The following is a 15,242-nucleotide window of genomic DNA, read 5'->3' as shown; positions in this document are numbered from 1 at the left end:
CATCCTACCCAAATTTAAGATTTTATTCCATCTTCCTCAGCACACCGAAGTTGTTGCTGAAACCCAGACTCAACATTTCTTCTCCTTGGCCGATGTCACTGGTTATTACATTGGTTTGAAACAGTGGCTGTCTTGTGACCTGTGCTCTAATTGTGTTGGGTGACGTCACATGTTTTTCCCTTGTTCCAGGAGAGGTCAGAGTAAATGGTGGCAGAAGGTGGCTTCTTGTCACCCATTATGGTTCTCGATGGCTGAGATCCCTCTCCAGGTACTCTACCTCACATAGACTCTGCTCTCTCTATATCTTGTGGTTTTGTTCCCTGGGCCACAAAAAAGTGGCCATGACAGACAGTGGCCAGTCACACTGTTTCTTCCTTCGGCTTCACTGCCTAAGGCTGCCCAGGGAGGAGTGTTCTGTCTCCACTGGGAAGTCCAGTAGTCTCTAGATGAAACTGATGCAGCTTTTCTTCCCTGGGTCATCATCGTCGTTCTCATTGTAGTCCATGCTGGCCGATGTAAGCTAGGCTTGAACTCACCGTTTTCTGTCTTCGCCTCCCCAGCCATGGGCTTGCAGGTGTGTGCTGTGCCCCGGGGCCAGGTATCACATTTATTTTAAATGACAGCTAGCGGATTGCTTCTAAGACAAAGGCAGTCTATGAGAGTTAGGGGTAATGAGGGAGCAGATTAGTAAGAAATGAATAATAAATACTTTGGCTATGTTCTTCACCTTTCTTCTTCTCCTTCTCCTCCTCCTCCTTCTTCGTGTTTTTTTCGAGACAGGGTTTCTCTGTGTAGCTTTGGAGCCTGTCATGGAACTCGCTCTGCAGCCCAGGCTGGCCTCGAACTCACAGAGATCCGCCTGCCTCTGCCTCCTGAGTACTGGGATTAAAGGCGTGCGCCACCACCGCCCGGCCACCTTTCTCTTTCCTCTGTAGTTTCTTCTGCAGCCTTTAAGTCTCCTTTCTTTTCTTTGAGACAGTGTCTCATACGCAGACAAGGCTGGCCTCAAACGGGGTCCCCTGCCTCAGTGTCCAAGTGTTAGGATTGCAGGCATGCGCCACCTCTCTGAGCTCTACGCATTTTGATCAGCACATCCCCTGGCTCTGCATGGTCTCCTGCGCAGACAGACAGAACAAGCTGATCTAGTGGTGCTTCAGAAGGACTGTGTTCACACCCCCCTGGACTTGATTGACGTGCCTGCCTCCTGCTCTGCAGGCTTGGATTCTGCCGCTTGCTCACTCTTGGGTTTCTTCCTCGCATCTTGAGACATACTTAATACATTTTTCATTTGTCACTCCCTCTGTCTTTTGCTTTGGGTTTTGTGGGTGTGTTTTCAAACTCTTAGTGCTGAGCTGTCAGTTTTACTGGGCAGTGCCTTGTGCTTCCTCCAGGGCCTCCTGTACATCACCTGTCAAATAGAGACTGTAAATTTCCTCTTACTGTGAGTGCCATTTTTCTTTTTTATCCTAAGAACAATTAAAATTTTCAGTTTTATATTCAAGAGTTTTACATTTCTCCACCCTTTCCCTCATATAGAGTGCGAAAATGGATGCTACGTACCCAGGGGTCTCAGGTCATTGGTTGGCAGTGGTGTTCCTGATCTGATGACAAGATCAGAACTGTCTTACTTTTTGGTCTTAGATATGCAGTCTGTATATCCTGTCCTTTCTTATTTTGTTTTATTTTGAGGTGTCTTACTGTGTTGACTGGGTTAGCTATGAACTCAAGGACTCAAGCAACCCTCCTGCCTCACCTTATCTGGGATCACAGGCATGTGCCTGGGCTTCCCCCACGTGAGTGTTTGAGTATTTTAAACAAAGCAAGTCCAAATTGGGCTGTGTTGTAAACATAAAAAAACACAGTTGATTTCAAGGAACTAGTATGAGAAAAATGTTATTGTATATTGATTGCACCTTTTTTTCACATTTATGCACATGCTAGGCACATGTGTGGAGGACAGAGGACAACTTGCAGAAGTCTGTTCTTTCTCTTAAGTGGGTCCTGGGGATCCAACCCAAGTCGTTAGGATTGGTGACAAGTGCTTTTTCTCTGAGCCCATCTTGTTTGTCCTTGCTTGTGTTTTGAAATAATAGCCTAGATATATTGGGCTAAAAAAAATAATTTTACTTGTTTCTTTTTTTAACTTTTTTTGCAGTCTTGGCTGTCCTGGCACTCACTAGGTAGACCAGCTAGCCTTGAACTCACAGAGATCCACCTGTCTCTATCTGGGATTAAAGGTGTGCATCATCATGTCTGGCTATGTTTTGTTCTTATTTAAATAATTTGGTCACTAGAAAATCCAGAATTACTTATTTGTCTTGCAATATATTCCTGTTGGACAGTGATAGTTTGGAAAATACAGCGGTGTCAACAGATGTAATTATCCGATTTAAGACTTTCAGCCAGCTCAAATAGCACTCACAAGAGGTAGTAATTGAATAGTTTGCTCATAGTTTCCTTGGCCTAGTTTTAAAAAGAGCCTCCAGAGTTGGGAAAATAATGCTATCATCTTCATCAGTGGCTCACAGGTAAGATATAGTTCTACTTGATGCTCTAGTTTGAAAATTGCATCGTTTGGCATTATTTTATGGATTCTTGTTTTGATGTTGAGTCAATTCAATACTTTTTAAAAATTGGTTATAGGTGGTTGGAGAGATAGTTCAGAGGTTAAGAGCACTGACTTCTCTTCCAGAGGTCCTGAGTTCAATTCCCAGCACCCACATGGTGGCTCACAGCCATCTGTAATGAGATCTGGCGCCCTCTCCTTACCTGCAGGCAGATCACTATACATAATAAATAAATAATCTGCAGAAAAAAAATGGTTCTAAATCAAATAATCTTATAAACTTACTTGGGAGCAGGACAAGCCAAATCTTCCTGGCCATGAGGAACTTCGTCACTGCATGAAATGCAAACAAGACTAGGAATGTGGTTTGTCACTGAGCAGCAGAGCACTGCCCAGTGGCCCGAGCTCAGGAAAGGGCTGGGCTGGAGAACTGTCAGAAGAGACAGCTGCTGTTGGCTCATGCTGCCTTGTATTGCAGAAGTAACCATCTTATTCAACAAGAAACACAGAACCAATGCAAAGAAGAAAGCCGAGAGGTCAGAGCAATAGCTAAGAGCTAAAAACCTTACCCTTCCTCTGGCGGTGGCCCTACCTCTCCGAAAGAGAGCTACTTCCTGTGTGTTTGTCTTTATAAAGACTTTCTGTTCTGCCTTCTCATTGGTTGTAAACCCAACCACATGACTGCCTCGTCACTTCCTGTCTGTACAGACCTCCAGGTCTTCTATGTTTGGTATTGAGATTTAAGGTGTGTGTCTCCAATGCTGGCTGTATCCTTGAACACACAGAGATCTACCTAGCTCTGCCTACCAAGTGCTGGGATTAAAGGCGTGCACCACCACCACCACCACCACCACCACCACCACCACCACCACCGCCCAGTTTCTGCGATGGCTTGCTATTAGCTCTGACCCCTGGACAACTTTATTTATTAACATACAAATCACATTTTAGTACAAATCAAATGTCACCATATTTCCCCTTTTCTATTTTAATAAAAAGGAAAAAGGTTATAACTAACATAAGAAAAAATATATACAAAAGTACAATAACTATATACCATATATACAAGTAATAAATACCTAAACAATGTCTAGTCCATTTGTATTTGACAAATTCAGAGAAAATAATTCCATTATCTATCCTATTTTGGTAAGTCCAAAATGTACCTAATTCACTTTCTATCCTAACTAATCTTCAACTATAACTAACTAATCTTCAGCTATAACTCACTAATCTTCAACTCCCTTAGAGACCCAAGAAGGAAATAATTATTACCTAATAAAAAATAAAAACAGGAAGTACATGCAAACAACTTCCAAAAAATTGTGAGTTGACAGAAACAGCCAGCTGCCTGGACAGTCACCTGAGGTTTCTCTGCAGTGTTGAGGCATCATCTTCAGCCTATAGGCTTAGTGTATCTGACAGACTCATTTGTGAAGTAGGATGTACACAAGGTCAACAGTTCAACCTCACATTGGGTGAGAGCAGTCCATGTACCAGAAACACCTGAATTCCACTAGTGTCATGTCATGATTCAGGATTTTAAATTCTGGAAATTGTTGATGGTTTTTGAATTCAGCTGTCCATTCTTCTTGGCTATGTGTGTGTGTGGCTTCATCTAAGCATCCTGTTCTTCTCCACATCCCTCTATAAAATGTCATTCTACTATTGAGAGGCATGAGCTTAGTTACTCTTCAAGAATAACTGTTTCAGCTGCTGTTCCATTGCACATCAGAAGCCATTGGCCCACTGCCTGTTCGGCTGCCTTCGAAGAAAAGGGCACTGTACCTTTTCTGGATTGCGAAGGCCACTTCAGGGATGGTGCCATATTGTCCTGGTCTCAGAAGATGCCTTTTGATAAAGCCATAACCACACTTGTTTTAGCAAGAATCGGTAGTCCTTTGTTTCATGTCCTGTCTGTCCTGTTTGTCAGCAGTTGATTCGAGGATACTTTGTTGTCCAGTGGCTAACTTTTGCCACAATGAAAGTTAACTCCATATGCAGTTTCTTCAATGCCCATATTCTCTCTGAAGTAGATTGGTACTGCCAGGAGCCGACATGTCTCATAGTCATAACAAAAAAATTTTCTAAGTTATTTAAACATTTTAAATGCCGTATTCTGTAGATCTCTGAAGGGTTTGAAGATGACCTGTCTATCTAAAATATATCTGCTCAATCTTGAAAACATACCTAATATGACTACAAGTTCTATTATAATGTCTAACTACTAACTTTCATTTCTTTATATCCTAATAGTTGGTAATAATAATTCAAGGACCAGAAAATTGCATTATTTGTTAAATGAATGGTATAAGTACAATTAGAAATATACATATAGCATTTTCTAACTATCAATTTCAATATATATAATTTGTATACAATATAAAACAATCCAATTCAATGTAAAGTATTTAAAACTAGTAATTGTCTTTAAAAAAAAAAAAAAAAAACAAGAACCTTAAATCTAATCTCCTTTGCTTAGCCTCTTTCCTAACCCTTGACAACAACTTGTAACCAACCCCCCTAAACAATGAAAATTATCCCAGACCCAAAACCCATTAAAAAACCAAAAAACCACCCACCCCACACCACCTCTTTGGGAATGTGGACATCGTATTCTTAAAATTGCTTCCTGCTGGGTATGGGCGAAGGTATCTTTATCTTGAAAAGAAAAATTTTAGGTTAATTGTCAAATTCTAGAAAAAGTAACTATATCCTTTGTTATCCAGTCTGTGTATAAAGTTCAGGGTTTATCTCAAGTCTTTATTCAAGTAGTCTTTGAGACTGGATCATCTCAGTTAGCCCTCTCAAAATTGCTCTGAGCACTTTGTAGTTCAAAGCTGATCTATAGATGATGTTTGTCAGCTTAGTGATATTATTATTGTCCACGTGGAATTGTTGTTGTTGTGGGGCCCCATCTTCTTCCTGGAGACTTCAGTTGATGTTAGGCCTGGCCATGATTTCCTGCAGAAAACTGATAAGAGACTCGAACACAAAGACATACATATGCAGCTAATTGAAGCCTTTTTTCTAGAATTAGTTAGTATTCTACATGATCATTCATATCTTAACAAAGTTTTAAATGTACATATATCTATATGTATTAATCTTGTAAATTTTGATATAAAATTCATACTTTAAGAAAAGTTTAAAGAATCAGAATAGAATCAAAGAGTTGAGATTAGTAATAGAATAGTCCCTTAATTAATTTGGTTTTTCTCCTGTCCCAGAGCAAAAGATGGCTCTTTTCTTCTGGTGTGATACAGGGAGTTTGCATTTTCCTTTTAACAGCATGCTTGAGTTTAAAGAAGGAGAGAGCCATTCTCCAACTCCAAAGTCAGCTTTAAATTTTAATTGAACTGGAACTATTAGAAGACCAATAGTGTTAAATTTCTTTAGAGAAGAGCAGAAAGAAACATTTAGGAAGACTTATAAAATTTTATAGATGATATACCAATAGGCCATTTTACTCTGTTTCCTGGGATAGATGATTTGTCCTTTTTCTTCAGTTGTCTCATTTGTCCAGTGTTCTTCAGATTCCTTAGCCTTCATTCTAAAAGACAAAAAACAAAAACCTTTCCCCAAGTTGTATTTTCATTTTGTTTTTTAGTTTTCTCTCTACATAGCCCTAACTGTCCTGGACCTTACTACATAGACTAGGCTGGCCTTGAACTCATAGAGAACTCTGTCTGCCTCTGTCTTTAGAGTGCTGTGATTAGAGGTGTGTGCAACCACACCTGGCTCCCCTCCCCTTTTTTTTTAATTAAAAAAAAAATGCTTTGTGTGCACGTGTGCGTCTCTCTCTCTCTCTCTCTCTCTCTCTCTCTCTCTCTCTCTCTCTCTCTCTGTGGGGGGGCAGGGACTCAGGTATGTGCACATGAGCTCAGGTGCTTGCCGAGGCTGGAGGCATCAGATCCCCTGGAGCTAGAGTTACAGGCAGCTGGCTGCCTGACAAGGGCCCAGGACATTGAACTCAAGTCCTCTGCGGTGAGATGCACTCTCTTAACCCAACCCTCCAGCCATCTCTCCCGTCCCTTCTCTTCTCAGTCAGTCTTGTGATCTCCCAGAAGCCTTTGCATGGCAGGAGAGGGTGGGTGGGTTTGTAAAGGATCCTGTATGGGAGACAGGACCCTGCATTTCTCATCCATGGGCCTTACGCTCTTTCCAGCCAGGAAGTGAGCCGGTTAAGTTGGGCTCAAGCAGCCCTGTGCACTGGTCGATTGGGCTTTGATAGCCTGCCCCAGACTGAAATGCCGACCTTTGGTATTCACTCAGGAGCTAAAGAAACTGTGCCTTTCCAGTCTGTCTTCCCAGTATGAGCGAACAGGACTGAAAGAAGAAAAGCAAACCAAGAAGGCTCCTTTCTTCTGTGAGAGGCAAGGCCTCTGGAAAGCTACCCAGGGTTGTCGGGTGTTTTCGGTGGCCACAGCCCAGCAGCTCAGGTTACACTGCCCCTTCTGTGTTGGGGGCGGGGACAGCAAGTGACACAGCACAACCATGCAGCCACACTTACGTAACCATGACTTGGGGGACAGAATTAGGCTCTGAATGAACTGCCCAGGACCGAGGGGATGGTGTTAGAGAACAGGGTCTGACTTCTGTCAGGCTTGACTTGAAAGTCATCCGCGGGACTCCCAGCACCCCAGAGCCTCAGTTCGTGGCCAGCATCATTTAGAACAGAATCTTCAGGGTGCAGCTGTCTCCAGGTAAGGGGCTGAGCCCTTCTGCTGCTGTTGCTCACAGCTGTCCGGCTGGGCTCCGGTTAGACTGATTCTGGAAACTTCTAGAATTCACCGCAAATTCTTGAACTGTCCTTGGCTTCCCTCCCACCAGAAGGTTTAGAGGAAAGAGGTGTTTTCAGTTTACAGATGGAAAGAGCAGCCTGCAAAGCGCCTGAGCCGATCTGTAGAGTGTGGTTTGCTCAGGGCAGTCCCCTGCTGCACGAGAGTGCCAGGAACTACAGCGTGAGTGATCTTATCACTCCGCTGTTGGCAGAGTAGTTTTACGTTGGCAAAGACAGAGCCCGAATCACTTTCCTTTACTTTTGAATCCTTTCCCTTTCCCTTGCGGGGATTTGAAATCTAAGGCATTGGTGGAACCCCCAAAGGGTGGCATTGGAAATGAATAATAATTGATTAGTAGCTTCAGGTTATATATGGAAATACTGAGGTCTGGTAAGGGTTAGATAAGTTATTTCAGGTCAGTTAGCTGAGACAGAAACCACACATCTCATTTCCCTGTCCAGCTTCTCCCACTCTTCCTAAATCAAGACTTTTTTTTTTTTTTTAGAACAAGCCTTAAGGTAGCCCAGGCTGGCCTTGAACTCCTGATCCTCCTGTGTGCTGGGATTACAAGCATGAGCCACCCATGCCCGGCTTGAGGCATGACTTTGTTTTTGTTTTGTTTGTTTTTTTTCTGAGACAGAGTTTCTCTGTATATCCCTGACTGTCCTGGAACTCATTCTGTAGACCAGGCTGGCCTTGAACTCAGAAATCTGCCTGCCTTTGGCTCCTGAGTGCAGGGATTGAAGGTCATGACATTTTAAAAATGAGAGTTTGGGCCAGGCAATGGTACCTAGAGAAACCCTGTCTTAAAAACAAACAAACCACAAACAAAACAAAACAAACAAACAAAGAAAATAATGAGAGCTCAGGCTGGGGTATGGTTAATTGGTAGAGTGCTTGCCTAGCATGCTCAGAGCCGTGTTTGACCCCCAGCACTGGTGTGGTGGTGCACGCCTGTAATCCTAGCACTCTGAAGGCTAAGGCAGTAGCATAGCTGTGAATTCAAGGAAGGCTAGCCTGGGCTACATAGCAGGGCCCTGTTACAAAAGAAAGGTTATTCTTTTGGGGGGCCTGGAGAGATGGCCTGAGGTTAAGGGTACTTATTGCTCTTGCAGAAGACCTGGGTTCAATTTCCAGCACCCACATGGCAGCTTGTGACCATGTATAACTCTAGTCCCAAGAGATCTGACACCCTCTTCTAACCTCCTTAAGCACCAAACATGCACATGATATACACACATCCGTGCAGACAAAACACCGTATGTAAAAAATAATAAAAACGAATCTAAGAAGTTCAAGGGAAAAAAGGCAGTTTTTCCTGCCTCTGCCTCCCAAGTACTGGGGTCAAAGGCATGAGCCATCACCGCCAGGCTTTTTTCCCCCTTAATTTGAGCATAAGTTACTTAATTCTTATTTGGGGAACTGTTTTGATGAGTTGTAAATTTCTTAAACCTTTTTTATGCAAGTTGCAGAGAAGGGGGGGTTGATTTTACTAAAATAGATATCTCACATAATAAATCCTTTTAATCATGAAAATTTTCAGACCTAGAAAAGTAGAGTGAATAGTGCCATTGCCAGACATTATCAGTCTTATTGGTCACCAAAACTGCATGGCTTCTTTTCACACATCTTATTCTTGCTAGTAAAATGCCGTCTTGCTTTTCTGAACATAGAAAACTTTTATTTATAGTTTTGTGCTTTTCAAATCTGTCTTTCCCTTCCAGCCTCCTCTTTTTTTTTCTATTTTGTTTTTAATCTATCTATCTATCTATCTATCTATCTATCTATCTATCTATCTATCTATCTATCTATCTATCTATCTATCTGGCAGGGTCTCACTGTATCCTAGCCTGTCCTTCAACTTGCTGTGTGGCTGAGGTTGACCTGGAACTTACGGTTTTCCTGACTCCATTCCCTTTCCCCTCAGAGTGCTGGAATCATAGGTGTGCGTTTTCACACCCAGTTTATGTGGTACCTCATGCACAGTAGGCAAACCCTGTGAGTGAACTGAGCTACAGCCCCAGTCTCAGAATAGGAGAGTGGAGAGAGAGCAGTCATTGAAAGAAGTGGGTCTGTCCCATCCCACTGCTCTGGCATCTTCACCAGGTGCTTCCAGGGCTGCTGGGCTCATCTCTCTCAAGCGACCAGGACAGAGTGTGGCCATTGCATGTGGTCTAGGCCAGAAACAGCACAGTGCTCTCATGCTTCTTTAATTCTGTTGGCTAAAATTCAGTCATGTGGTTGACCATGTGCCAAGGAAGTGCCAAGGAAGCCGTCTGAGTTCAGGAAGAAGGAGAAAGTAAAATGGGCCTTGTGAATGGACAGGCCAGGTCCTAGCTCACAGCATGCCACTGATCATACTTCATCTTGAGTCCTATCCTGGATAGAAAGAACTAACAGGAGCCAGCAAGATGGCTCAGTGGGCAAGGGCACTCGCCCCCAAGCCTGACTTCAGTCTCTGTGGTGCAGGGCAGGTGAGAAGATGAGAACTGACTCCCATAAATTGTACTCTGACTTCCACTGGTGTGTGTGTGTGTGTGTGTGTGTGTGTGTGTGTGTGTGTGTGTGTGTACACCTGAGTCCTTACTGAGAAAGAGAGAGCGCAAGAGGAAAAAACCAAAATGAAACTTTAGGTCTGGGGCTTTAGCTCAGCAGTAGTGTTTGTCTGTTATACAAGAGTCCTAGGTTTCCTCTTCTATGCTGCAAGAGTAAAAAAATAATACAATTAGGATGGGGTGTAGTGGCTCATGTCTATAATAATCCCAGGACTCTGGAAGGAGGATGGTGAGTTTGAGGACAACCTAGGTTACAAATTAGAGAGAATAGCAGATGAGACCATTAGAAAAAAAAATCACAAGATAAAGCAAAGAGATGTATTTATTATTACCTTTATTCTATGCTGGGTTGTAAGCTCTGAAAGTCAGAAGGGAACGCAGCAAGCAGCTGGCCATTTTGCCCTTTTCCAGTGAGATATGATATTCCAGAGCTACAGCAAGGCTGCAGGAACTTTTGGCATTTTAAAAATGAACTGGTAATGGAGGAGGACGTGTCGGTTTGGGGGGGCAGAGGGGAGGAGTCGGGGGGACCGGGAGAAGAGGCCGGAGAAACTGCGGTTGGGATGTCAAATAAATACATTGGAAAAATGAACTTGTTCCACATTTTCGTCTTGACTCCACTGGCTTGGTAAACAGTAAATATTAGGGCTGGTGGCTCCTCAGGGTACCAGAGGCAGGGCAAGGGCAGCAGTTATTTTCAGCTTGTGATTACCTTCCTACTCAGTTTTCAGGGTTCTTCGCCGTAGCCTAATTTTCTAGGACAAAAAAGAAAACAGTATTTGTAGCTGAACCAAAATAACTGTGTGCAGACTGGAAGACTGTGTCCCCATGTTACTGGCGTTGAGCTCTTAGGGTGTGTGTGTGTGTGTGTGTGTGTGTGTGTGTGTGTGTGTACGTGTACGTACACTCACCTGTGTTGCTCTGCCTCTCAGCAGCAGCAGACGCTCCTGTCTGGTGGGAGCAGGATGTCTTGACAAAGCACATATACTTTGGCATCAGCTCTAGCCTCAGTAATATAGAACCTTCTCTTTTTTTTTCTTTAAAGGGATAAGGCTAGAGAGGCAGGCAAACATCAGAATTCCCATTTGTGAGGTCACCAGCATGACCTCACAGCCAGAGAGTTCAAAATGTTTCTTAGCTTCTAGGAAGATGTTAGCTGAGGCATGGCCTGATTCCATAGGCACCATGAGGTACCAGTCTGTCCTCTATTAGTTGACTTGGGTTGAATTTTCTATAGTTCTGTAGATAAAAGGTAGACACTGATGTCTCTGTTTTTTATACTTATGTATTCAGATTACACAATTTGGAGAATTATATAATGGTAAGAAAGCCATTGTGGCTCTCCTTGGCAGGGTAGCTAGCGCAAGTCGAAACCTCAGAAGATGAGCAGCAGTGTGCCTTCACTCTGGGTCCTCAGTGCTCCGTTATGTAATTTGCCACCACATTTCTCTGCAAATAGACATAATATTTTTAGTTCTGTGAAAATATGTCTTTAACATCAGGCGATAACATTTTGGAATGGTTAGATCCAGTTATCAGGAGTATAAATAACTTCTGACCTACAGACTTAAGTTGAGACGCATCACAACCGAGGAGCTGTCAACATTGAGTTTGGTGACTATTTTCCAGGTGGAGCTGTAAGGGCCAGTGTGAGTTCATGCAGATACCTGCAAGGTTAACAGAGGTTTTCTTAGGTCTCACCTCGGCTGTTCTGTTCGGGCTGGCCTCTCAAACTGGTGACATTCCTTCACCAGTGCTGGGAATACAGGCCTGCACCTCTTGTTCTTTGAGCAAACGGAAATGTCATGGGGTTGCAGGAACTGTCCGATTGGTCGAGTGTTTTCCTTTCATGCTCAAGACCCTGGGTTTGGTCACTAGCACTGCAGGGGAAGCATTCATAGAGAACTTTATGTTCCCAGACTCCTGAAGCAAACACTTGATAAATTGTCACCTTCTGTATTTTATTTAGGAGCTGAGTGGAGTGGCGCACGCCTTTGATCCCAGCACTCGGGAGGCAGAGGCAGGCGGATCTCTGTGAGTTCGAGGCCAGTCTGTTCTATGTAGCAACTTCCAGGACAGCCAGAGCTACATAATAGAGAAATGCTGTCTCAAAAAAGAAACAAAAACAGGAAGTAAAGTAGGAATTAAGTCTTTTAACCTTCAGTGTTTGACTCTAACTGGGGAGATTAAGAGCTTTAATCCAAGTCATTATTTTTTTGGTTTTGAGGCATGGTTTTATAGTCTTCCGCTGGCTTTGAATTTAATATAGATCCCAGGCTGGCCTTGAACTCATGATCCTCTTGTTTCTATCTCCTAAGTGCTTGCATTATGGGCTTGTGCCACTGTGTCTGGCTTTGCTTGTGCACGTGTGCGTGTGTGTGTACGTGTGCGTGTGTGTACGCGTGCATGCATGCATGCGTGCGTGCGTGTGTCTGAGTGTTTGAGACAGGGTCTCTCTGTGTAGCCCTGGCTGTTACTTTTGTGTTTTGAGATAGGCTATGTAACCCAGACTAGCCCTAAACTCGTGCAGTCACATCTGGTAACTGTGCTTTTTACAGCACTGTCCTCTGTGTTCCTTGTTTTTCCCAGTCACGTGTCCCTGTTTTCTTAAATGTGCAGATTTTAGGAATGAGGTAACTTATGCACATAGACTTAGAAATTTGAAATTGCTCCTTCCAGCATGTGGGAATCAGATAAGGAGGGTCAGGAGTTTAGTTCCAGCCTTAGTTAGCTACATACCAAGCGCAGGGTTATATGAGACTATTACAAAACCAGGAAGAAAGCAAGCAAGCAAAATTCCTGAAATTGCCAGTTAGTTAGAAGTGAATTTTTATCTGGGGGCAGTATTTAGATATTTTTTTAAAGGAATATTTAAAAAATATTTATTTTTATGTGCATGAGTGTTTTGCCTGCATGTGTATCTGTGTACCAAGTGTGTGCCTTATGCCAGTGGAGGTCAGAAGAGGGCTTTACATGCCCTAGAATTAGAATTACTGATGGTTGTAAACAACCATGTGGGTTCTGGGAAATGAACCCGGGTCCTCTACAAGAACAGCCAGTGTTGTTAACCATAGAGTAGTTTTTTCTTTCTTTCTTTTTTTTTCTTTTTTCTTTTCTTTTTTTTTTTTAAGCTTTTAGAATCAGGGTTTCTCTGTAGTCATGGCTGACCTGGAACTCACTCTGTAGACCAGCAGGCTGGCCTCGAATTCACGGAGATCCACCTGCCTCTGCCTGGCTCTGTCTCCCGAGTGCTGGGATTAAAGGTGTGCGCCATCACTGCCCGGCTCTTGCAGGTATCTTTATACAGGGAGACTAGAACTGACTTTAGGTTTTGAATTTCTCTTTACAAAATCTCTGTGGGTGGTCGTTAAGGTGGGTCACATGGTTCCAAGTCTGAGCAGAAGGGAGTCGCCCACTGGGTGTCTTGAAATGATAGTTTGTGCAGCTAGAACAGTAACACCTTTGTGTGCTTTGCATAAAATGTTGGGTGACACTGATCTCACCTCCAAACTTTGAGAAGTAATAATTACTAGAGTTCCTTAGGTTTTTTTTTTTTTTTAATTGTTGTTGTTTGTTTATTTTTAAGGTCCAAATAATTGGGCTGGGGATGTAGACAGTACTCCCTAGCATGGTTATAGCCCTTAAAAAAAGAACCTACTAACTTACCCATTCTTTTCTGCTACAAGAAATATTTTCTTTATCTGCATGTTTTGAATATTCTCACTTCAAATTTTTTTATTTATGTGCATAAGCCTGCATGAATGTATGTATACCGTGTGCATGCAGGAGCCCAAGGAAGTAAGAAGAAGAAACCCTTGGAACTGGGGTTGCAAACCACTGGGAGCCACTAGGTGGGTCCTGGGAGCCAAACCCAGGTCCTCTGCCCGAGCAGATGAGTGCTCTTAGATGCTGCCTCATCTCTCCAGACTCAGTGTTCCTACTTTCACTTTTAGGAGGCAGGTTTTAGGTGATCACTTGTTAAAAAGAGTACATAGTAAACATAAGACCTATATTTTGCGAAGGTTGTGATATTAAACCGTATTCAATCTTTTTTTTTGTTTTGTTTTTTGTTTTTCGAGACAGGGTTTCTCTGTGTAGCTTTGCGCCTTTCCTGGGACTCACTTGGTAGCCCAGGCTGGCCTCGAACTCACAGAGATCCGCCTGGCTCTGCCTCCCGAGTGCTGGGATTAAAGGCGTGCGCCACCACCGCCCGGCGGCCCCGTATTCAATCTTTAAACACTTGTTTCGAACAGAAGACCATTTTTCTGTAATTCCTGTTCAAACAAGGTTTAGAGAGTGTATCTGAGGAAAATGGGGACCTTGAATTCTTTTTTTTTTTTGTTTGTTTGTTTGTTTGTTTTTGAGTCAGGTTTCTCTGTATCCCTGGCTGTCCTGGAATTCAATCTGTAAACCACTTGCCTCGAACTCACCAAGATCCGCCAGGATTAAAGGCATGCGCCACCACTGGCTAGGGAACCGTGAATTCTTGAAACTAGTGACTACTAATCATTGTGGTGCTTGCCTAACGTGGCCACCATTCTCATGGTGGGAAGCAGCCTCTAGACCAGTAGTTCTCAACCTGTGGGTCTTGACCCCTTTGGGGTTGAATGACCCTTTCACAGGGGTCAGCTAAGACCATCGGAAAACACAGATATTTACATTATGATTCATGACAAGCAAATTTAACGTTATGAAGTAGTAACGAAAATCATCTTATGATTGGGGGTCACCACAACATGAGGAACTGTATTGAAGGGTTGCAGCGTTAGGGAGGTTGAGAATCGCTGTTCTAGGTGGTGTTGTCATCTAGATATTGAACTGTAACAATATATTTGATACAGCGTGTACACAAAGCTGGGGTGTAGCACTGGTAGAGGCTGAGGCAGGAAGATTGCCAGAAATTCCAGGAGGCTTAGGCCATAGCATTCCTTATCTCAGAGCAAACACCAAGGCTGTGGAGATGGCCCAGCAGGTAAAGGTGCTTGCTGCCAGCGTGGCCTGCCTGAGTGAGATCCCTAGGACCAACCCATGTGGTGGGAAGAGTGAGCTGACTCTGGCCAGTAATTCTCTGCCTTCCACACACACTGTGACACACACGTGCCTCTCCCCAGTAAGTACTTCCACACACACACTGTGACACACACGTGCCTCTCCCCAGTAAGTACTTCCACACACACACTGTGACACACACGTGCCTCTCCCCAGTAAGTACTTCCACACAAACACACTGTGACACACATGCGCCTCTCCCCAGTAAATAAATACCATTTTTTTTTTAAAGCAAACAAGGGCCTGGAGAGACAGCTTAGGCAAGAGCATGCACTGCTCTTGTGAGGA

General features: G+C 43.4%; 1 protein-coding gene and 1 long non-coding RNA gene across 35 annotated transcripts in view; one reads left to right on the top strand and one right to left on the bottom strand.

The window, feature by feature from the left end:
* Nucleotides 1-15,242, top strand: part of Clip1 (CAP-Gly domain containing linker protein 1) — a 118,183-nt gene that overhangs the window by 16,118 nt on the left and 86,823 nt on the right. For 3 of the 34 annotated variants that reach the window (XM_076560052.1, XM_076560048.1, XM_076560049.1), the window contains exon 1: nt 11,015-11,095. The exons of 25 other annotated variants lie outside the window; for them this stretch is intronic. The gene's annotated coding sequence lies outside the window, so the exon portion shown is untranslated. Of the gene's footprint in view, nt 1-7,085; nt 7,273-11,014; nt 11,227-15,242 lie in introns of those variants that run through there. 6 more of the 34 variants (XM_076560055.1, XM_076560045.1, XM_042267942.2 and 3 more) reach the window with 3 other exon arrangements.
* On the bottom strand, nt 10,223-10,959 carry LOC121825306 (uncharacterized). Its single transcript, XR_006067453.2, has 2 exons — nt 10,817-10,959; nt 10,223-10,660 (listed from the first exon to the last, which is right to left on the bottom strand). It is a non-coding gene; the product is annotated as an uncharacterized LOC121825306 (long non-coding RNA).

This window comes from Peromyscus maniculatus, chromosome 23 (assembly GCF_049852395.1).
Source record: "Peromyscus maniculatus bairdii isolate BWxNUB_F1_BW_parent chromosome 23, HU_Pman_BW_mat_3.1, whole genome shotgun sequence".
Taxonomy (NCBI): Eukaryota; Metazoa; Chordata; class Mammalia; order Rodentia; family Cricetidae; genus Peromyscus; species Peromyscus maniculatus.
The sequence above is the reverse complement of the archived record's forward strand: the minus strand, read 5'-3'. Positions and strand labels throughout refer to the sequence as shown.